The sequence below is a fragment of the Rhopalosiphum maidis genome, chromosome 3, assembly GCF_003676215.2.
Source record: "Rhopalosiphum maidis isolate BTI-1 chromosome 3, ASM367621v3, whole genome shotgun sequence".
In the NCBI taxonomy this organism is placed as follows: domain Eukaryota; kingdom Metazoa; phylum Arthropoda; class Insecta; order Hemiptera; family Aphididae; genus Rhopalosiphum; species Rhopalosiphum maidis.
The window spans coordinates 69,857,203-69,881,391 of record NC_040879.1 but is presented as its reverse complement, the minus strand read 5'-3'; the positions used below and the strand labels follow the sequence as shown (position 1 = coordinate 69,881,391).

Below are 24,189 nucleotides of genomic sequence, written 5' to 3'. Positions count from 1 at the left end.
CTAAACCTATATAATAATTGCACACACACGAAACACTAAAATAAATAATACAACAAGTTGACGATTGGCGCTTATAGAATAAAATGATGAAATATGACGATCAGCATCAATAAAACAAAATATAAATGAATGGTGATTCGCGTACGTATAATATAAAAAGATAGAACTGTGGCGATTAGCGCATACAATATGACAAGAACATAACACTAGTGATTGAAAATATAATATAGAAAAACGAACACCGATTTAAACCAGTACAATATTTTGGCGCACACCGGTCAAACGCGACAACGTACGGGCACAGAATAAATGAAATGATGTATTTATTCTGTGTTACGGGACGAGAATTGCAGGCGACCGTGCTATTTCGCGCACCGGCGAGCTGGTGGCGGCAGACGATAAACCGTCGTTGTATAACATTATATTATATAATTCGGTTTATGGTCATATCCCCGTCTTACATTTCCCCGTCCAATTCACCTTTTTTTCCAATTATTTCCAATATCAAGTTTATAATACCTAAGTACTGTAAGGTAAGCGCCCTCACACTTATTTCCAGGCTTGGGACTGGCAACTCGTACTTACTACGTAATTAGTTGGCAATAAACAGGTGCGGGGATGATTTAAATGTACCATCAATAAACCAGTGACTTTGTTCGGATGATAATATTTTCAAATTTTCGTCCGTGGAAAATATTAAAATCCGATTATCATCACCAACACCATTGTCATAAAGAATGAATGGATCATTATTTAGTGTACGCGTATATGCTCAATAAGAATCAATTCTGCTAAAGTTAAAGGATTTGGTGGGGGGTGCATTTTCTGGACGTCTAATTCTTTACACAATTTTTTCATAGCTGGCACTGAAGGTAAAGTAGCACATATTGCTTGAGATGAAGATGGAATTTGAGAAATTACTTGATGCGGTGTAGCTTCAATTTGATTAGTTGCCGTTTCTTTTACTTTTTGTTTAAGTTTCTTAGCACCAATTTCTGCTGCGTTCGGTATATGATTGTGTTCAACTTTGTGGTGTACAACTAAATCATCTTTAGGGTGTGCTCGTTCAAGACACTTATCGGTATTATATTTGAAACATTTCTAACACTAATACGTCTTACCGTTTTTTGTATAATCTTTTTCAAATAGATATCCAACAAACACTAACAAATTTTTTCCTTTAGAACTGTTAACGTAGGTACTCTAAGACCATAGTGGATATTTATAAATGTATTTAATAACAAATAAAAAATGAAAAATGTTTAACTGTATAGCTAATCTAGAGTATGAAAATATTACTTGTTCTATATAATCTACAGAGTGATAACTAAATTAAAGTGAATTAAACGGGGAAATTAACCGGACGGGAAAATGTTCGACGGGGATGTGACCCGATACCTATAATTCACATCACAAATTTAAATAAACAAAGATAAAACAATAATAATAAATATATATTAATATGTAAATATGTTGTATGTACGTGTGTGTGTGATCGGCCGGCGAGTATAAATGAATAATAATAATATAATATAATAAAATATAGTACAACCACTACAACATAATATAATATACCTAATAATAACATTTATTCTGCGGCAGAAAAATGCAGTATATTTTTAAAATATACTATAATATTGTCCCTAATGTTACCTAGGTTTTAATTTTATATATTCAATTACCCATGTATTTAATAATACATGAATCATAATTAATAAATAAATAACACTACATTGGTGATAGTTATTTTACATTTATATTCACAAGACTTATTTATATGATATTTGTTTTTTGTTATAGTCTGCAAAGGAGAGATTCCAGATAAACTATAATAGGTAACAGTGACTAACATGAACTACTCAATAGTCAATAGAGATGTGTCGTTCGTGTACTAACTATAGTTTAATATTGAACGATTCACTATAAAGTAAAATATACTCAGAAATGAATTAGTATTTTTATTTGAATTAGTGTTTAAATATGAACAGGTTTTATAAATATTCAAAATACTTATTTTTGTTTGTTTACTCTGAAACATCCTATCTTTTTATGTCTATGATAGGATATATAGACGAGTACCTCACCATAACTTATATAGTGCAATAAACTAAGTTTAATTGCCCATTTTGATATTATAATCAGTAAGAATTACAATTATATAATTTAATTAATTTAGTTGTATAATTACTTTAAAATTAAAAATATATATATTTTTTACCTGTCTTATTTTTAATATTTTTATTTATTTATTTTAGTTTATTCTTCTCATATAAAATTCCAAATTGGTAAATTTAAAAATTATTATTCAAACATACAGCAAAAGTATCTGTTCGACTTCAGTCATGTAACAATTTCATAGACGAAAATTCTATAGTAAAGGTAATGTATTATATATTTATATATTTTACAAATAATAGATGTTAAAAAAAATACTTAATTTTATAAATTATTAAAATATTACCTATCCTGCGTTTTTTTTTTTTATTACATAACAATATTATTTGTATTTTGTATTAATATTTAATAGATAAAGTTCATAATGATAAATTAAAGAAAGTACATACAACTATATACTTCAGTTAAAAGGAAACTCTTTGAAAGTATTAATACTGATAAATGGCAATGTATCTAATGAAGGTAAATAATATTCTAATAATTTTGAAAAATAATTTTAAAATAATCAAAAGCTCAATTTATAAAATGTATATAAAACTTATTAAAAAAAAAAAATGTATCTATAATGGTAATTAATACTTATAATATAATTAATGAAAACATTATATTTTTATATTTCAGAAGATACAATTCGTACTTCAGCATCCCCTTTTTAGGTCACTCATATGATTTCATCTATCTATTCTCCAAAAAAAAAGTCTTTGTATATAATAATTCATAATATACCATTCAGCATTCATTCATTAAATTGAGTCTTTTCCGGGGCAAAATGTTATCCCATTTTGTAAAATTATTCTCAGTAACTCTAAATTATTCTCTAATAATAAAACTAATGGAGAATTAATGTATATTAATACTTAAACATGTAATAATCTTAAATTAAGAGGCCGTTCTGGTAACAAAAAATCGACCGTAAAAACACTTCCTATTTTCTTCAGCTCTCGATAGTCGTAGAAACATGATTTATACACCAAAATAAACTTGAGAAGTTCTTCTAGATGACCTCGTTCCAGATTTTTGAATTTTTTTCAGATATTTGCATTTGAAATTTTTAAAATTCTTAAAAAAATCATATAAAATAAAAAAAAAGATATCAAAAAAGTGAAACGCAGTCCTCTAGAGGAACTTTTCAAGTTTATTTTGGTGTATAAATCATGTTTCTACGAGTAACAAGAGTTGAGGAAAATGGGAAGTACGAAAACATGTTTTTGGTTAAAAAAAATCATAAATTTACACTCGTCATATGCTGCTCTGCTAAGTATAGCGGCAGCGTTCGAGAACAATGTTCATATCACAGTTTATAAATGATTATTGTCAATACGATAACAATAATGTTGTTGACCTAATAATATTTTAACCGATATTGAATTTTATATAATATTAATTATTATATTTCGTGTATTATTATTCTGCACGCCGTATCAAATATCTCATGTCATCATAAAATTATTATAATTTGTTTAATAAAAGTACTATTTGAATAATTATTTTTTTAAACTTGAAGAGAATTTGATGATTTAGTTAATTTTATTAACGCTGAACCACATATTAAAAAAAAGTTATGAAATTTAAATCGATATAACAAAAAACACCTTAGGTACCTACAACCTGCACGTTACATATGAATAAATAATAGCTTGTTGAATAAAGTGACAAACGTAATCAATGTACTTACGATATAACTCGATAACTTATAATAGTTTAAATAATAAGTGATTTAAATCCCTAATGATATTAATTATTTACATAAATCAGTTAAATACTGTATTTTTTTATTAGTAAGCACATCTATTACATATTATTTATTTATTAAATTTAATAATAACAAATAAACAAATTGATGCTAATTCAAAATATGACACCAATATACAATTATTTTTTTAAAATTATTAATAAAATAATTATATTTACAACATAAATAATATACTATAAGTACATTTAATACGAGAATAAGAAGCACTCGATCACAAAATAAATCGTCAAATCGTAAAAATATTAAAATAAAGCTAGCCGCTAGGTATAATATATAAAGAATATATACAAGAATATTATACGTATATCATAATATGATAATAGTAGTAATTACTAATTATTGTTATAATATAATGTTAAAAAATATATAAATTGGAAGCTGTCTATCATTGTACATCAATACGACAATACATTTAAAAAGTGTTTTATTATTTTTTTATTTATTACTTTAATTTTTTAATACTTGCTTTTTTTTTTTGTTTTTATACTTTCTAAAATATGTTGAGGATCTAAAAATTTTAAAATAATCAAAAAATGTGTATTTAGATATACCTTATCTCCAAAAACTCCATACCAATCTGAAGTCACTGGACTATTGAAAAGAAACTCTGCATACAATTTTTTAGAATAATAATAAATGTTATATAATTCACATTGACTTTTTTTATTGGCTTTTATGGTAATTTTTGAGTAATAATAGGTATCACATATAAAAATTTAGTTAGGTACAAACTATAAAGTATAAATTCTTCGAAAACCAAATACAATATACAAATTAACAAATTAAACTTCATATAGAAAATATAAACAAATTAATTTGACATATAACTGTGCAATCAATATAAATTAATTAAATTAAAATTGAATTACTTTTTACAAAATATTAATAATCATAATTTTATAAAAAAAATTCTTAGACACAATTTTTTTAAATATGTATTTGAAGTTAAGCTTTACACAGGGCCGTCTTCAGCTTTTTTTAGGTCCTGGTCAGTGATATAATGGGGCCCCTAATTTATTCGCTAAGTAAAAATGCTTAAAATATTTAATACAATGCTCTTTATAAGTTATTTATTTCTCAATTACGAATTATCGAAAAATATATATTCAGAATTTTTTTTATTAGTGTTAAGTTAGTATTTTGATTAAATTCATTAACATCTTAAAAATGTACAAACTATTTCATTAGAAATTCATAAAAGTTTGTATTACTTAAGATTTGAAAATGTAATACAAGGACACAAGGTTCTTTATAAGTTTTTCAGCTTTTAAGAGGACGCCTACCCGCATGTGTTGTCTCTGTCTTACTAACGTACATCATAACTTTCGTTCAGTAGAATACATTTTGTGACGTTAGCTTTAATATTAGAGTAAATTTACCTATAATAAAATTTAAAGGTAAGAATATTATCTAAACAATAACATATGCTTTTAATGATATTATCATTTTATAGTGAGTTATGAACATTTTAAAGTTGTTATATTTTACATAGCTTTAACTCACTTTATAAAATAAAAATGAATTAAATTATATAATATTTATTTAATTATTAAAAAGAATATTCTTGTTTTATAAAAATATTGTTTTGGATACAAATTCAAAAATATCCTCATTCAAGAACTCAGATTTTTTTTTTTATATCGATTTTTGTGTTTGATAGATTCATTTTACATTTATTTTTAAAAAAAGGTGGGCAAGTGAGTATCGCTTTGCTGTATAGTAGAGATGAAGAGTAGGTCACTACCTTAGATCATATACTAGTGTATAGTATAAAATAAAAATTTGAAAGCATTTTTTTTATATATATAGGGTTAATACACGTTTGCTTCAGTAACCGCAGAAACCGTACATAGTACAAATACAATGATGTAAGTATCTAATTAATATTTATTAATACATAATATATTTACTAAATCTAATTTTAATCATTGGTTCATGACTTAAAAAAATGAAAAAGTTCGATTCCATGTAGATTTTAATAGGTAGGTACCTAATCTATCTTATACATAAAATAACAATGCAGATACTTTCGTAAACTTATTTAAATTATTTAAATTTTGCCTAACGTGAGTAACTACTAATTATTTAGGAAAATAAAAATAAATTATATTGTATCATTTCTATTAATTTCATCTTATATTCAAAAAATATAATAAAAATAATATCTTTAATATTATTTGTACTTATAATATTAATCCAGTCATTTAAGCTTCAAAATTGGTGTTTTGAGGAATTAAATCGGAAAATTTTGAAACTTTACAAAAAGTTTTGTTATAGGCTCCTAGTTAACAAAAAAAAAGTCGCCATCCCTCCGAGGTCCGGAAGTATCCGCCATTTTGGATTTTATGTGTGATTTTTTAGTATTTTTAAATTATCTTTTAAAATAATAATTTTATCTCAAAAATACATATAAACAAAAATGAAGCTGATAAAATTTTGAACAAGTATGGTTTTATTATTTTTTTTTTTGTAGCTTGAATAGGTTAAGAGCAAAATTTATCATGTGTTATAATAATAGACGCGGCGAGCTATAATAGTATATGTATATAGGCGGCAAGTTGGGGACGCGCCGTACTCGTGTCCACTAGAAAACGCAATATTTACTTGTTTTTAGATATATTAGCATATTACAAACAAACATAATTATTGATATACACTATATTATTATAAATAATTTAAATATTATAATCATATTATAATTGCATCGCATATTATTTAGTAAAATATAAATACTATTACAAAAGTAAAATTAAAACCACGATAACGATACTGTCTGGGCATCGACTATTCCTTGTATTATTTATTTATTTATAGTTTGGATAATAATTATTATAGTTTTTACTATTTATAATTTATATTATAACTGAAATGTCATGTTTAAATTGTGAACAGCAAAGTATTGAAGACGAATCCAATGATAATGCAAATGATGAGGATGAAATAATATATGGTCCATCATTCAAACGAAAAAAATGAATTGTTTAATGTATTATAATATGAATAATGAATTAGAATAATAATATTAATTGAAAAAAAAAATTGTAAATAAAGCAATTTACATTAAAAATATTGTGTTAATTCTGTAAAATATTCAATGCAACTATATGTCCTGTATAATAATAATATGTTATAAAATAATATTTTACTAAATAATATGCGATGCAATTATAATATGATTATAATATTTAAATTATTTATAATAATATAGTGTATATCAATAATTATGTTCATTTGTAATATGTTAATATTTATTAAAAAAACCGTAAATATTGCGTTTTCTAGTGGACACGAGTGCGGCGCGTCCCCAACTTGCCACCTATATACATATAGTATTATAGTTTACCGCGTCTAATATTATAACACATGAATAAATTTTGCTCTTAACCTATTCAATATACAAAAAACATAATAGAACCATGTTTGTTCAAAATTTGGTCAGCTACATTTTTGTATAAAAATATTATTGAAATAAAATTAGTATTTTCAAAGATAATTAAAAAAAACTGAAAAATTGCACATAAAATCCAAGATGGAGAACACTTCCGGACCTCGGAGGGATGGCGACTTATTTTTGGTTAATCAGGAGCCTATAACGAAACTTTTTGTAAAGTTTCAAAACTTTCCGATTTAATTCCTCAAAAAATCGTTAAATGACTGGACTATATCATTTATAAAATAAGATGAAATCTGCTAGCACATTTTTATAAAAAAAAATCTATCCCATTCACTATAGCTACCCACAAATTATTATAATTCTTGCACCAATTAATATAACACCTATTTATAATATAAATGCATATACCATGTGTGTTTCAGGAATTTTTTAAAAATATTTATTGTGTTATGCAGCACAGCTTTTGTAGCAACGGCACCCGCTCCCGAGCGATCAGACTCATGGGAGGTGACGCAACAATATTGTGGAGAGTTACTCAAATCTGCTGTACAAATTGTCTGCAAAGGAAAGACACTCAAAAGTAATTTAATATTTTATACTTCATATAATGATACAGTATATGTAGTTAGTCTAATGTGAAAAAAAAAACAAAATTTTATAGAGATAAAAATAATTTTTAGACTAAATTTTCTTTTCAATCATTTAATGTTAAATATTTTGTATCAAATTTAAACTTGTTTCATATTCATGTTGAACAACATAGCTTTGCATTATTTAAATTAAATGTAAGTAAAATTCAATCGGATAGTTAGTATCAACAATTACAAATGCCATTCCCTGCTGTGACTATTCATAGCATAATAGCGGTCGTACAGAATTTCATATTTATTATTGATAAAAAAAAATTATTATAGTTAGTAATAAATATTACAAGTTATTAAGTTAGAGCCAAATACAATATTATACCTGTAGTTAAAAATAATTCTACAGTAGCACATACCTATTTAAGGATTTTGTGTTATACTATTTTATTGGTAGGTAATAAAATTACTAATAATTTTAGCTTTCAAAAAATATCTCACATCTCTAGGGTCATCAGTTTTTTCATAGATTTTAACTTTGATTAAATAAATGTATTCTTCTTGAGGTCTTTCAAATATTCAACGCACATATAAAATTCCATAACTTTTTATATAATATGATTTTGTGGTTATTGGTAATCTAGGAACAATAAGTAGGTATTTGGAAAGGGGAATCTATGTATTAAAAATATGAGATAAAGAAAAAAACAAAAATGTAAATATCTAAAACTATTAATTTTAATAATAAAGAAGAATTAATATGTATTTTTAAAATTAAAATAAATATGGTTTTCAATTTTAATTGATGCAACATTGATATTTTATCTTTTTCTACTTTTTTGAATAGAAAAATTAATTTTGAATAACATAGAAAGTAATGAACTCCTTCATAGAAACTACTTTTTAACAAAAAATGGGCAAGTATGTACAATAAGTGTTGAATGAGTCACTGTGTTGTCATGGTGGTTGTGTTATACTTGTATACAATGATATAATAATGAATACACCATTTGATTCTGAATGAAGATGGTCCGTCAGCCTATAACTAAATATATTTCATGTTATGTTTTTTGATATTGCTATTAGATAAAGTAACTTATATTATCTACCTACCATTAGTAATGCAATAGGTTGAATTATTTTTTGTCGAAAACATTGCATTTAAAATGTCATTATGTGTATAAATATAAAATACAAAAATACAAATGAAAGTTCAAATAATATTTTTAATTTATCACAATATAATGCAAAACGTTATTCATACTGAAAATATGTAATTTACTCCAAGTTTTAAATTCAAATGTTTATAAAAAAAGTTGTGTATTGGTATTTTTTAATTTTGTTTCCAATATGAATTTTAAAAGTAGTTTGAATTATAAATTTAAGCATTTCAAGCCTTAAAACCTAAAAAATTTGAAAATTTTATTTATTATTTTACTACAAATTATATTATGTAATTTATACATTGTTATGAATTTGACAAATTTAAATCTCAAATGTAAGAAAAAAATAAATGTGACAATGTAATTTTAGTTATATGGGGTTTTTTATTAATTTTTTAAAGATTTTGAGCAAATAATATTTTCTTGACAGTTTTTGGAAAATCTATTAACAATTGATAAATGGAAATATCTATAAAAATCTTGAAAACATTTAAAATATTTAGTTAATTATATTATTTGTAGGAAATGCTTACATAAATATTTAATGAAACTTTCAAGTAACTACAATTATTTGTTTTTGAATCCCCCCTCCCAAATCGTATTCCCAGATTATTTTTGAAAAATCCTAGGAATTTGACCACAAAAGTATAAACTAGATTCAATTTTCATTCAGAATACTTAAACCATCCTCAAAATTAAAAGTTGTGGTATTTTTTCGACTACCTATCATGTATGAAGTGTATTTACAATACATACACAAACACATATCATTGTAAAATCAATACATTCATCGCACTTCGCTCAAAATCAAAATAATTTCATTACAAATGTATTGGTTTAAATAAAACGTAATAGAATTATTACATGCTGCTTACCTAACTAAATAATTGATTTTGTTATAGTATTTTGTAACTTGTATTTTGAGTTAGTTATTATTCAAAATTCTATATAAAGACGAAAAGATAGCATAGCCATGATGTAACTTTTATCATCTATAAGTTATATAACGGCATAATATTAATATGATATATCAATGATTCTAATTTAATTATGGTTTCAGATACTGTGGAACAATTTGAAAGACAAGAAAGAGAGAAATTTATTATAAATGCATGTTGTACAAAAGAATGCAATTTAAAATTTATTAAAGCACATTGTCCTGAACAACATACTAAGTAACTATACAATCTAATTTTTATTTATAATATTATAAAATGTGAACGTTTAATACTTCTTTCAATTTTTAAAACTTTTAACCGTTAAGAATCAATTGTTGGTTACTGTAGCAACCACTTCAAAAATATTTGTTCGAAATAAATTTATGTATAGGATGTTGTATTAATCTATTGAAGATCAACAATTATTATTTTTATTTTAAATTCTATCCCTAGTTATAATTATTTATTATTGTTACCTGTAACAATTTGTATACATGGTACATATAATTTTGTGTAGTTCTTTTATCGTATTTAACTTATCGTTATATTGATATTTTAATGTTTTTCGCATAGTTGTCGTCGCTCTCAATTTTCTCAGTGTTCAATTTACTATCTAGACACTGCAAAATTTTTAAATTATGTAGGTACAAAATTAAACAGTTTATTCTGTGTTACTACCTACTCTTTATCTACACTATAATGAACTTAGTATTGTTTTTAAATGAAAGTGTTTTAATATGTTTGCATTCAAAAATCGGAAAAAACAAATATTTTAATGTTTACAGATTAAATAAGGGCACTTTAATGAACATTCCTGCTGGTACTACTGCTCCAGTATTGGAATCAATAATTAGATCAACAACTACTATTACTATTACTACTACTTCTACTACTACTACAACTACAACAACAACTACTCCTCCGCCGCCGACGAAGCCAACAACATCACAACAAGAAAGTCATGGATTATGGTACTATATGTTACTACCATTACACGATCCATTTTATTCTAATTTTTACCTACCATAATTAATTTGTTTAACTACTGTATTATAATAATGTAAATATAATTATATTTTTTTTTCGTACAAATATTTAATTGTTATTAACTTATTTCTTGAGTTTTATTTTTCGTATCATTATATTCATACAGATGATAATTTATTTGAAAATCTACTTATTGATAAAAATTATAATTATGCTATGACATTAAAATGTGAATCTGATATATTGGCTCTATATAATCGTCACGTTAACGATCGTAGAAGATTAGGTAGGACAACTTACAACTTTCTAATATTTTACAATATTTTCGTTTTATAAAGCATAAATATTTTTAACATGGCAGTTGAAACGCAGTCGGTTAGCAGTGTTGGAAAATATCTAGATAATTGTCAACTCATTTATATTTATTTTAATCTAGATAACATTCTAGTTATTTATGAGTACCTACTCGTATCTATAGATAGTTTATTATAATGGATTAAAAAATAAAATTTGAAAATTAATATTATTATATGTTAAATAGATACACATTTTTCTATGTACCTATCAAAAATCTATTATACAGAAAACAAACTTTAGTAAAATTTTTATTATACCATGCATTATGAAAATAATGATTCTAGAATTGTTTAAGTTTGATATGTTCACCCCTATTTATTAAGATGATATTTAAACGCTATTATAATTTTCACTTTAATTTAAAACTTATAATAAATAGCAAAAAAAAAACGTAAGAATAAGCATGTGTTTATTTCGTTACATTTAATAGATCTATTGAAATTTATTATTGATTAAAAACATATTTAATCCTTAATTAAGTTATATTTGTTTAATTATTAATTAATTTAACATATAAATTGTTTAAATTAATTACTTATGCTATTTTAAATTGGAATAGAAAGATAATGTAATACTTATCGCATTTTATCAGGCACTATAAAATTAAACAATGTATCTTAAATCTTAAAGTAAACGTTAATGATTAATCTTTATGACAATTTGATATAAAAATTAAATGACAAGAATTTTCCAATTTGTTGAACATGTATAACTGAAAATAAATTTTAGTAAATAAAGTTCAATATCTGTTGCTAATAAGATAGATACCAAAACAAAATTGTTTTGAAATAAATTGGTATTTTAACCTGATTATCACACGAGATTGAAATTATTATCTACTATGAAAAATAGTAATAGATATATTATACATATATGATATTAAATATATGTATTATATTATATACTTTCTGCTAAATATGATGGTTGTGAGAAAAATATTTTTTTTTAATATTTTTTGTCTGTAATGCTTACACTGGAGTGAGGCTATTTGGATTGGTAAACAGACGTTTCGTTCCGGAGAGTTATTAGCCATAAGACGTTTTGTCTCCGGCATACTTAATCTTGATAATCTAAATACATTAATTTTAAATGAAAAATGTAATGTTTATTTAAATCATAATTTTCTTTTACTGTATTCTTCATAGTACATTTAGCTCTCTTTGCGTTAATAAAATCTGTATCACCTTCATGATTGTGAGCTTCAAATTTAAAAACAGTAGTTATTTCTTCGTCTTTTGTTACTGTCCCATTGCACAAGTCTTTATGAACACACACCCCAGGGTCTAAAATTAGAGTATTTTGCTACTGCACACCTAATTTCACACATCAAAATATTTTAAAATAATAAACATAGACCTAGCGCACAATGCACATGCCACATATAACTTCGTTGCATAATTATTTTTGATATATATTGATAATTAGTTATAATAAATACAATCTAAGACAATTTTCTAAAAAAATTAAAAACAAAATAGTTTGAGTTGATATACTTATTATAGTTTACTAATAAACCTTAAATAATGCATTTAAAATTTTAAAAATATGTAATATAACATGCACTTAAAATGCAAAAAATGCATTGAAATGTGAATAATTATAGTACAAAATGCACTTAAAGTTGTTTTTAGTTTTTATATTTATATTGATATTAGTATATTATTATATGCATAAAAATGTATTTATTTAATAAAATTTAAATAATTTGAATTTTGATTTTGAAATTTAATGATTCTTTAATAATGTTATTTGCCAGAAACGTTTTTTTTTAAATTTTTCAAAAGGTTTTCAAAGATGTTAATTAATAGAATTTAATTAAAAATGCCGAAAAATGAATTAAAAAATTAAAAACGTAAAAAAATGCAAAATAAAAGTTTTATAAATGAATTTGTTGTTACATAATTCAAATTAAATACTTACAAAGCTAAGTTTCAAAATAACCAAAAAAAAATGCACTTTCCTACAAATTTACAATCCTATTTATCAGCTATCCGGTATTGGCAGTTTTAATCATTTTTATATACCCATATCATGAACGTTATTCTGTAATGTTCATGATCTATATCTATACCACTGATGATATTCATATTTCATATTATTTTTGATAATATAGTTAGCATTGTGACTGCGACAGTTATACAACAGTTCTGCTAACGTAGATTGGTATTGGTACCACAATATCTCGACGTCATATGGTAAAATGTCGTTATAGGCAGACGACGTTAACGTAAAAGCCAAGTAGAACAAACAGCACTAACGCAGCACAATCGAATGAAAAAAAAAATTGAGAATTTTCATTGTTACGGGGCTGTGGAAATGGACCAATTTTAAATGAATACATGCTGATTAGTAATTCTCAATTATCAATATTGAATTATTGAATATAAATCAAATAAAAGTTTATAAAAGCTAAAAAACATACTCTACACTTTTAAATCTGCTACTGCACATTCAATATTAGCTACTGCACATAGTGTGTGCTACTGCACACAATTTTAGGCCCACACTCACCGGATTCTTAATTTTACTTTTTTTTGTTCATAGTGTAAAAAATTTTTGTAAATTAATTTCTTTTTATTTCTTTTTGTAATTATATACTCCATATTTGTACTAAATACGCACTACAACACGAACAAAATACATCGTTGAACAGTAAGTGTGTATAATTGTGGAAATAGTAAGTATAAAAACATTTTATCGAATAGGTTTATCTTAATGACTTTGATATACTAAATATTTTATATCTATTTGAAAACCCCATCATTATCATTTAATGTATTAGTATAAGTTTAGAATTTCAGCTCACAAACTGTTTGACTGTATAGTGCACGTAAAATCTTTATTACTTGCCTATAGCCTATATACTATATTAGATATTAGAGAATTGTTTTTTAAAAAAAAATTCATTAATTGTTAGTAAAATAATGAACTTTGAAGAAATTAATAAAAAATAATAATTTTAAAAAACCTGAGAACCGCAAAAGTCCTTTAATACAAATATGCCGGGGACCAAGTGTCCTATGCCTAATAACTCTCCGGGACGAAACATCCCATCTTAACAATTACCGGCGACGAAACGTCCGCGATTCATTTGGATGCTATATAAATATTGTTGACTTGTTTTGTTTTGAGAATGGATAATAACTAACAAGACTAGGAAAATCAGGAACATACTCAATCACAAATTTCCCATAAAGAGAATTTAAAATGTTTGGGTTATTGTTATAATTTCCAATCATTATTTACAGGGCCTAAAATTAGGGTATTTTGTTACTGTTCTACTTCAAGTAGAATACTGAATTATTTATATTCATATTTTTGGTAGAATTTTAAATAATAACAGTAAATTTAAAATATTTATAACAAAACGCTGTTATTTTTGAGTGCAATTTTTGGTATGTTTTAGTGTAATACTGCAATCAATTTTACTAATTTTTTAGTACTACAACATCCGTGCTCTACTAATTAATAATTTTAAATAATCAATATTGAATATTAATTAAATAAAAATTTATAAAATCCAAAAAAATACTGCACACCTAAATTAGCTACTGCACACGATTTTAGGCCCTAATTATTGGACATTTTGAATAATCAAAATAGAAATATTTAATAAGAGCAAATTATGTATCATACTAATATTAAACTCAATAATAGTTAGATAATATCAATAATAATAATGATACTAATATGAACAGTTACTTAAATATTTTAATCTATTTTACCATTTGAAACTCAAGGTAAGTGGTATTCTGCATTTTTATCAATCATACATATCTATATTATCTTCTTCAGTAAATTCATCATTATTCATTTTTCTTTTGTCTATTAATTTTTCAAAAAAATAATATTTAACATTTTATTTAAACTACATATAATTAATATAGTAAAATGTATTTAAAATATCAATAATAACAAATTAATTATTAATTAATTGTACTGTATTATAGAATAAGAACTTTTCTTTCTTTTTAAAACAATTTTAGGAGCAGATTTTTTGCAAAATTGTGTAGATAGTATAATATATTAAATGCATATCATATAATAATATATTTGTTATTATATGGCTGAAATGCTAAGAAAATTAAATATAAACAATACATCTTACTAGATTTTAAAGCTGGAGGACTTTCTATTTGTTTCCTTTCTTTTTTTTATGACTTTTTTAATTAATAATTATATGGTCATTGTTTACAGATAAATCTAAAAGAATAAGAGTAGTCTTTTTTGCTTTAGCATGAACTTTTTCTAGGCTTCCTAAAAACAATATTCATTGTAAAACTATATTGTTATGATATATAAATTTGCCATGAACACGTTTTAGTTTTTCTATTATGTTATGTTTCAGGCACAGATTCAATAGAATATTCGTCCAAGAAATAAATAACAATGAACATTTATAACTTTATGATACCTATTGAAGTAAAGTTTAAACAATATAATGTATAATAAATATATTTATTGAGATGTAACATGTAACCAAATTAATATTATGTAGTTTTATAAATATCAATTTTTAACAGAATAAAAAACAACTTATAACAATGAATTAATACTAATATCTTATAAATCTAAATGTATTGGCTTTTAATACTATAATATTATAGAAATATTTAATACAGATAACCATGTAAAATATTAGAAACTAATGATTATAACTAAGCTACCTATTTTGTATTATATTGAAAATAAAATATTTAATTTATAAGTAACACAATTCGATTAGACTATAAACTATTAATTTAAAAACTAGGTACCTATGAAAAAAAATATTGGGTATTAGAATAAGATAAAATTTAAGTAGGTATTAACTATTGGCATATAAATTGAATTTCCATTGTGAACCGGGAATAACATTTTTTTATGAATTTCACAACCTTCAAAGTATTTTAAATTTTCACCTAAATTTTGCACAATTAATATAATAAATATTATTGAATCTACTGGTTGTTCAGGGTTTTTTTTCCAAACGATTTTCTAATAATCACGATTTTTTTATTTATATAGTGGCATAGTGCCCCCTAAAATTTGATTTTTCTCCTCGATTCCCCCCCCCCCCGATAATTTAATGTTGAAAATATGCAAGTAAATAAAGAAATTGTAAATTATTAGTATTAATTGATAAAGAAAACGGAGGAAATGTGAAGTTTTATTCCAGTAATAACTAAAAAAAAATTTATTCAAGTTCAAAAATAATGGATATTGAAACAATAAGACATTTTTTCGTATAAATGATATAAAAAAATAAAAAACGATAGGTATTTCACAGATAATGTTTGTTCGAAATTGCTGCTCGAGTGCAAATTCCCACCGTTGGTGACCGGTTCCCGTACGCACGGAAAATACAATCTCCGTGAGCTTTTATGTCCCCCCACTCTATCACAGTGCTTTTCACGTCCACGATCGTCGAAGTCGTCGTGGGAGCCAGTCGGCTGTCTTTTGCCGTCACCCGGGCTTGTCGGACACACTCCGGTCGCGGTCTTACGTTTCCGCCGCGAATGCTTCTCGTCATACAGTCAAGTGTTGTCGCGGTCCACCTTTGGTGACTTGTCGTAGACGTTGCTTCATTCGGCGTTCGAATATCCGGAATTAACGCCCGTCGTTAAATTGGAGCGGAATAAGTCACCACGTTATTGGTTCTCACAATTACGCAATTGAATGATCCATCGCCGCGTGGTTTTATTGTGTCGGCTTTTTACGAAGCCAGTCGGACGTCCGCAGTTATTTATTAGCGAATAATATTAATTATTACTACATCCGCGAGTGCTGCATATATCATATACCTTCGCCGCCCGATATACGCGTCGTCGAAATGATTGGTACTCGAAGTGCGTATACATATACTGATAAATATATTGTCGAGTTCGCACTCGCCGCCGTCGCGAGGTCGTTAACCTCGGAGGCATCAGCTGTTACGCGCCTATATTGGCTATACATCGCCGTGGGGTCGTCGTCGTCGTTCCAGCGAAGACTATTGCCGTTGTCAGGTTTACGTTTCAATTTATATATTTGTTGTTATTATTACCTAATATTATATATTTGTGTACCTATTATTTATATGTTAAGTTCTGGGTGCCCATTAGATTGACCATTACATTGGTCGTAGTAAATTTAGTTAGTGGGTGGGAGGATGGATTTGTTTTGAAACTTGCTCCTCGAGTAACATGTGTAAGACGGAGACAACACATGCGGGTATAACATCCTCTTTATAATAATTAGAGCTATTTAAAAAGTTCGATTTGTGACAAATTACGGTCAGTCATGAAATTTTAGATTTTTACAAACTTTTATTTTCAGGTACCTACTAAATATTTACAATATAAATAATAATTATGGTAACAGGTAATAAATTAAAATTCAATAAAGATATTGAATAATGCAGTGCTTGTATACCAACTGTCGTTTGCAATGAGCGATCTGTTGTCTGTTTCAAGTTTGAAAGAAGGTTATACTTTAGTTTAGACTTACATGCAATTTACAATAATTATCCATAAGCTTTTTTAAAGGAAAATGCTTCTTAATTTTGTATTTAATTACAGGATTGTTTATGCCAAGTATCTTTACAATGATGTATTCAAGGGCATCCTAAATTACAATTTATTTTTTTAGTATTAATATTTGATTAAAATAATAATATAATAATAGCCTGTTTTTCTCACGTAAGTGATCGTTCGGTCCGTGGTGAGCCGGTCGCGGTGTACGGGGTCATATCTTATGAGAATTACATAGGTATATGATTATTTAGGTAAATTGAAAAAAATATTTCATTTACATAAATAAGACAAAAATTATTTATAAAATATTTTAAAAGAACAATATAGGTAATAACATATTATTACGACATCAGTACATCACAAAAGAAATAAAATTACACATTCACAGCTGTAACCAGGGCCGCATTTAAGATTTTGGCGAACGGTATTAATTAATTCGTATACCATCCCTCCCTCTAGGGCGTATTCTAGGGAGATATGTTTGGGTATTTGCCCTCCCCCCATTGAAAATATAAAATATACATTTTAATATAATTACTTTCAAATTTTATAAACACCAATTATATATTGAAACAAAAAAAATTATTTATTTTAACATCTCATAATAATAATAATAATAAAATAACTTTAGTACTTACTAAATATATTATATCATTTATTATTATGTGTATGTATAAACTAATTCTATGTTATATATGTATTTAAAAATATACTTAGTAGATTTATACTTATAAAGACATAATAATATATAATTCACGAGAAATATCCAAAATATTTGAAACAAAATTAGAAGTCAATAGAAATTATTTCTAGGGAAAACGCAATTGTTGCCATCACTTAAAAATAAATTAAAAACAGTGCTCCACAGTCTACGTGGAGCCAATCATTTACCTATACATTTTAATTTTCTAATTAAAATACTGTTCTTATTACTATTTCAATAAAATCTGTAACGAGCTCAGCGCGTAATTAACGTATTTTTCTATTATAGTGTTTCGTCCTGAATGTGTTAAATGTTAAAAAAGTTTTAAATTATTAAATTATTTGTTTTACTTTTCATCATTATTATTTGAATTTATTCAACATTTTGTACCTCGTTACTACTGCTCCTAAAAACTATATAGTCGCCCGGTACAATTGTACCTGTTGTACCCCCCCCCCTAAATGCGGCCCTGGCTGTGACCCATGAGCGACGGCAATATTATTAACTATTATAAATTATTAGTTTTTAATTTATTATCCAAACACTTGATATCAATACCTACACACGAATCAGCGTCGCCTGTCAAAGATCGTTATCGAAATAATGCCGATTATAGTCGCCGTCTATAAAAAGATGGAACCGATACGAACTTTTGAACAACGTATTTTTCCGAATAAACCTATACTAATAGAGTAATAGCGTTATGATCAAAAATAATATTAATCGACGGGATATTTAAAAGAATATACAAAGCCTACTATAATAATAGTCTAGTCACTGCTGGCATGTCGCATGTTATTTGGTTTTGTTTTTATTCATTGTAGATGATATTGTATACGATACTATAACTATACGCAATGTCGTGATAGATACTATTTTTTTTCTTTTATTAGACGTTGATTGAAGAATATAAACTGTTAATTGTTTCTTTACATTTTGTATTATTATTTAAGACCCTTGTAAGCCACATATATTGCTGTCGGTATTTAGATGAAAAATAAAAACATTGCAATTTTTGTTCAAACCTACCTATTGGAAAAAGAGCCCCGCTAAATTATATTTTCCAGGTCCCGCAAAGGCTAGGACCGGCTCTGAACCGATGTATAGTGTGATTTGGAACGACCGGTAGGTCAAATAGGTACTTATATTACACAACACTTTTCTTTTCTGTTGGAAACGCACGTTACATTTTTATTGGTGATTGAACGTATTTGGATGTCAAACGACAATGTAAATAACAATAACAAAGACCAGTTATGATACTAGTGGAAAAAAAATACACAACGCCATATAATGATGTTGCGGCGTTCATAGTACGAGAAAAAAAGTAGTCCCTGATCTCAAGATTATAGCCAAGGTAAGGTATGATTATTATTATAATTATTATATGGAGTTTTATAACATGTTTTTTTTAGTAAAAAAAAAGTCATACAGTGTAGGGTTTTAATAAATAAAGGTAAAATGTCACCCTAGAATAATCCTAAATAAATCCTAGAATAACTATTTTCAATATTATAGTAAAGAAATTGAAAATCATACATTTTTTATTTTTTTTTTAAATAACTGTAACTTGGAAATTTTGGAATTAGAAAGTTGGTTAACCTACTAACATTCAATTAACAAATAGACAAAAACTGATAAATGTTTTAAATAGGTGATTGCTGTGCACCTATCTAATTAAGTTAAAAAAAAATCTTATACCATAAAACGTATATTTTTATATCATAATTGAAGTCTTATTCTACAATATTTCAACTAACACGAGTAATAAAATTTATAACTTTAATTGTAAAAAAAATTTATGAAACAATACCTTCTGCCTAAAACTTTTTTTAATCTACTCAAACATACATTGTTATATTAACTACCAGTGAAAATCAATGGATATAAAAATTGATTTATAAAACATAGATTTTTTTATCATGAATTTATAACACTCATGATGAACGAATCTATATCCATTCCATCAACATGTAAATATCCACTAACCTTTTCACTGTTAACTCGTATGAAATCAATTGTCTAAACAATATCATGTTTTTTTGAGAAAAGTCGAACACGACATCCCTTGCAAAATATTTAGCAATATTCAGTTATAATCAAACCTTACAGATTTAAATTAAACAAATGCACATTTACATACTTGTATTCAGCTGAATTTATAAATTACAATTCATACATTTCTTTTTTTAATAATTCATTTTTGCATTTTTCTTTAATATATTTATCATCTATTGTACTGTTTTGTATAATAACAAAAACAATTAAAATTACATAATAATAAGTATGAAAGTTTAATAAATACATTATTTTAAGAACTAGCAGAATCACTTACACTATTTTAGGTATGTTTATTTCATTGCTAATAAAACTGTCTAATTTATCTTTAGTATTTTTATAAACGTTTAGCAATTGATGACAAGCATTCTGACTTTATTTTAAGTCTATCTGCAAGGTCTTTAATTTCTTTTCATATCTCTAAGAGTAGAAACATTTCTCAAATTTGTATTTCTCATTTTCTCTAAAGAAACTTAAGCTATAGTATAAAATAAATAACATAATGCAATAAATAAATAAATAAATGCACACAGGCTGCAAACCCTTAAATTCTTAAGATAATAAAAAAAATAATAATAAGTTAATGATTTTACAAAGGCTTTTGTTTCAATTCACTTACTACAATAAAGGTACAATCAAAATATAAATTTGATTAAAAATTGTTTTTTCTTTATCTGATAAATAAAAAAAAAAATCATTATCTTCAATGTACCATTTTGTCCACTTAACATATTTAAATCTTTTTGCAATATAAAAAATAATAAAAATAAAATTAGTTGCTTTGATTTGAATTTAAACAACATTAAGAAACAATGAACTTGTACATTATTGTACTCCACATATTGAATACATATACATGTACATGATACTAATTTATTTAATGAAAAATAGAATTTAGTAACAATAAAAATCTGATTTTGATTAATATTAATAATTTGTACAATCATAAGTATATAAGGCTTTTTGAGCATAATGCTCTCAATAATAATTATTTAGTTATTTAAATCTCAATATTGAAGTCCAAAACTAATTTACTCAAGAGAAAATTAAGCTACCATATAAAATAAGTTAACGCACACGTGCAGTGAACCTACAAGAAGGGTTTTCTGGATGGCAATCAATATCTTTACCATTGAGCCAGTCTTCATATTTTTCCGGTTGTAATCTCCTTACAGAGGTTTTCATATTAATTTTCACGGTGTCTTTACAACAATTACACAGTGTATTCTTTTCCCATACTCTACTTAACGAGTCGATGCAAAGTTTGTGGATTGAGCCATTTAAACCCATGGTTGAAACCAGCATGATACCCATGTGGATGGAAAAGTTATTATAAACTCTTCTTTCTCTTGTGTTATCTAAAAAAATTATAAAGAAACAATTAGGATATTATAACAACATTTTGTATTTATAATCTTTTACCTTGTCAGATGGAACATTGTGACTAGCTAATGATTGTGGAGATATAATACACATTTTATGTCTAAGATATGCTGGACATATCGAAAAGTCTGCAAAAAAAAGCCATTAGCTACTTTTTCCAACCGCTGTCCATATGCCGGTGGTATTACATACCTTAAAAAATATAATGCATATAATAAAAATCACTTAGGATAAAGCATATAAAATTTACCATGACTTTAGGCTTCCTTCATAAATATAATTTATACTGTATAAATCCATATCTTTAGTATGCGATGAAAATGACGAATTCCTCATCCAAAAATAGAGATAGGCTATATTGTCCCCAATCAATTTTAATTCCATAATCCTGATTGATGTAATACAATACTGTGCCAGTTTATTAATATTCCATACCTTAATTTAAGAATACATGTAATTTTTTTAATTAAATATAAATTTAGAAATATTCCTATGTATTGAATACTCACTTCAACATCTTTATCTGTAATGCTTCCTGACACATCTGCACCATATATTGGACATTTATACACTATATTTTTCCAATATTTTCTTTCAAGATCAGCATAATCAAAATAATATGGTGCATGCCATATTATAAAGAATAATATTACGAATAACTTAATTTTCATACGAGCCGAAACGGTTCGCCAGCCCGGCTCATAAAATTTTGGGTTTCACCGTTAAACCAATTTCATGCAAATTCTAATTTGAGTCATGTAAATCCACGCTAATTACGTGCTAAATATTAGCGCAAACATTTTTCAATATTTCGAAATGGGACGGGCTGATGCAATGTACGTAACCGAATCAGGATTGCGGTTGGTAATTGCGATAAAGTATAATAATAGACGCTATCAGTTATTAATGTTGTTAATAATCAATAATAAAAAAATAATGTAAAAATAACCTTTATTGTAATAATACTCGTATTTCATTATTTTATTCTGTGACAATAAATCGTGAGTATGAACAGTGAACAGCTGAGTTAAGTATTAAAAAATAATTAATATTATAATATTTATAATGAATCAAATCAAATTAAGACAGTCTTGTTCTTTCATCAAAGATTAAAATTTTAAAAATATAATTATTTAAAGGCTAAATTATGAGAATTTAAAAATAATTATAATAAAATGGTAGTTAGAAACACAGCCCAACACATAAAATAATTCCGAAAGTAAAGAAGTATACATTTTTACAATTTATGGTAAAAATAAGTTTAATACAAATACATGGTATTTAAAATGAACAAACATTTAAAACTATTAATTACTGAAATTAATACTTTAAATGTTACACTTTAAGATTAAAAAGTATATTAACCTGTGATACATGGTTAGAATAATAAACTTTTACTTTATTGATATTTTCAATTGTATTTAAAAGGACCACTAATTGGAAAGTTAATATAAAATATTAAAAGTACTGAAGTTTGTTAGTTTTATTTTAAGCGTATTTTGATACCTTGTGTGAGAAACAGTATTAATTTTTTTTTAAATGTTCATTTAAACATCAATCAATATGAAGGTTTTATGTCTAAGTATGAGTTTATTATTAAACTACTATGTATGTACTCAAAGTTATAAATTACATGATTATTTTGTTATAAAAATAAAAGTTATTGTAATTATAAGAGCTTGACTATATTATTTCATTAATTGCTTACTTCGATTGTAAACATATTGATAACAATTTTTAACTATTGATTTTATTTTTATTCTTTGATTAGCCGTTAAGAGCAACAGAAAGTCAGTTACAACAACTAGTGAAATTAGGAAATACCAATAACTGCATGCTTAGCGTAGTAGCTTTACCTAGATTCAGTTCTCAAAGAAATGAAACTTGTGAATAGTGTGGATGCTGTATAGTATTTATTATAAAGTATATTGACTAAATAAGATGCATAATTAAATACATTTGAGCATTCTAGCTAAGTTAATCAACTAAAATCTGCTAGTTAATGAATGAAAATCTTTTTAACATTATATTTTAAACTTAAATACAATATTATATAGTTTGTATAGTGATATTAACTATAGAATACAGAAAGAATTATACTACATACAGAAAAATAAAATATTCTATAATTGGTACATCAAAATACTTATCTGTATTGCCTATTATTTTCTATAAAAGTATAAGTATAGTTTTATAAAATATA

The 24,189-nt window shown here is 25.5% G+C and overlaps 1 pseudogene; it reads right to left on the bottom strand.

Annotated features, from left to right (window-relative positions):
* Positions 1-753: 753 nt before the first annotated feature.
* LOC114253683 lies at positions 754-22,657 on the bottom strand (annotated as a pseudogene).
* Positions 22,658-24,189: the final 1,532 nt, after the last annotated feature.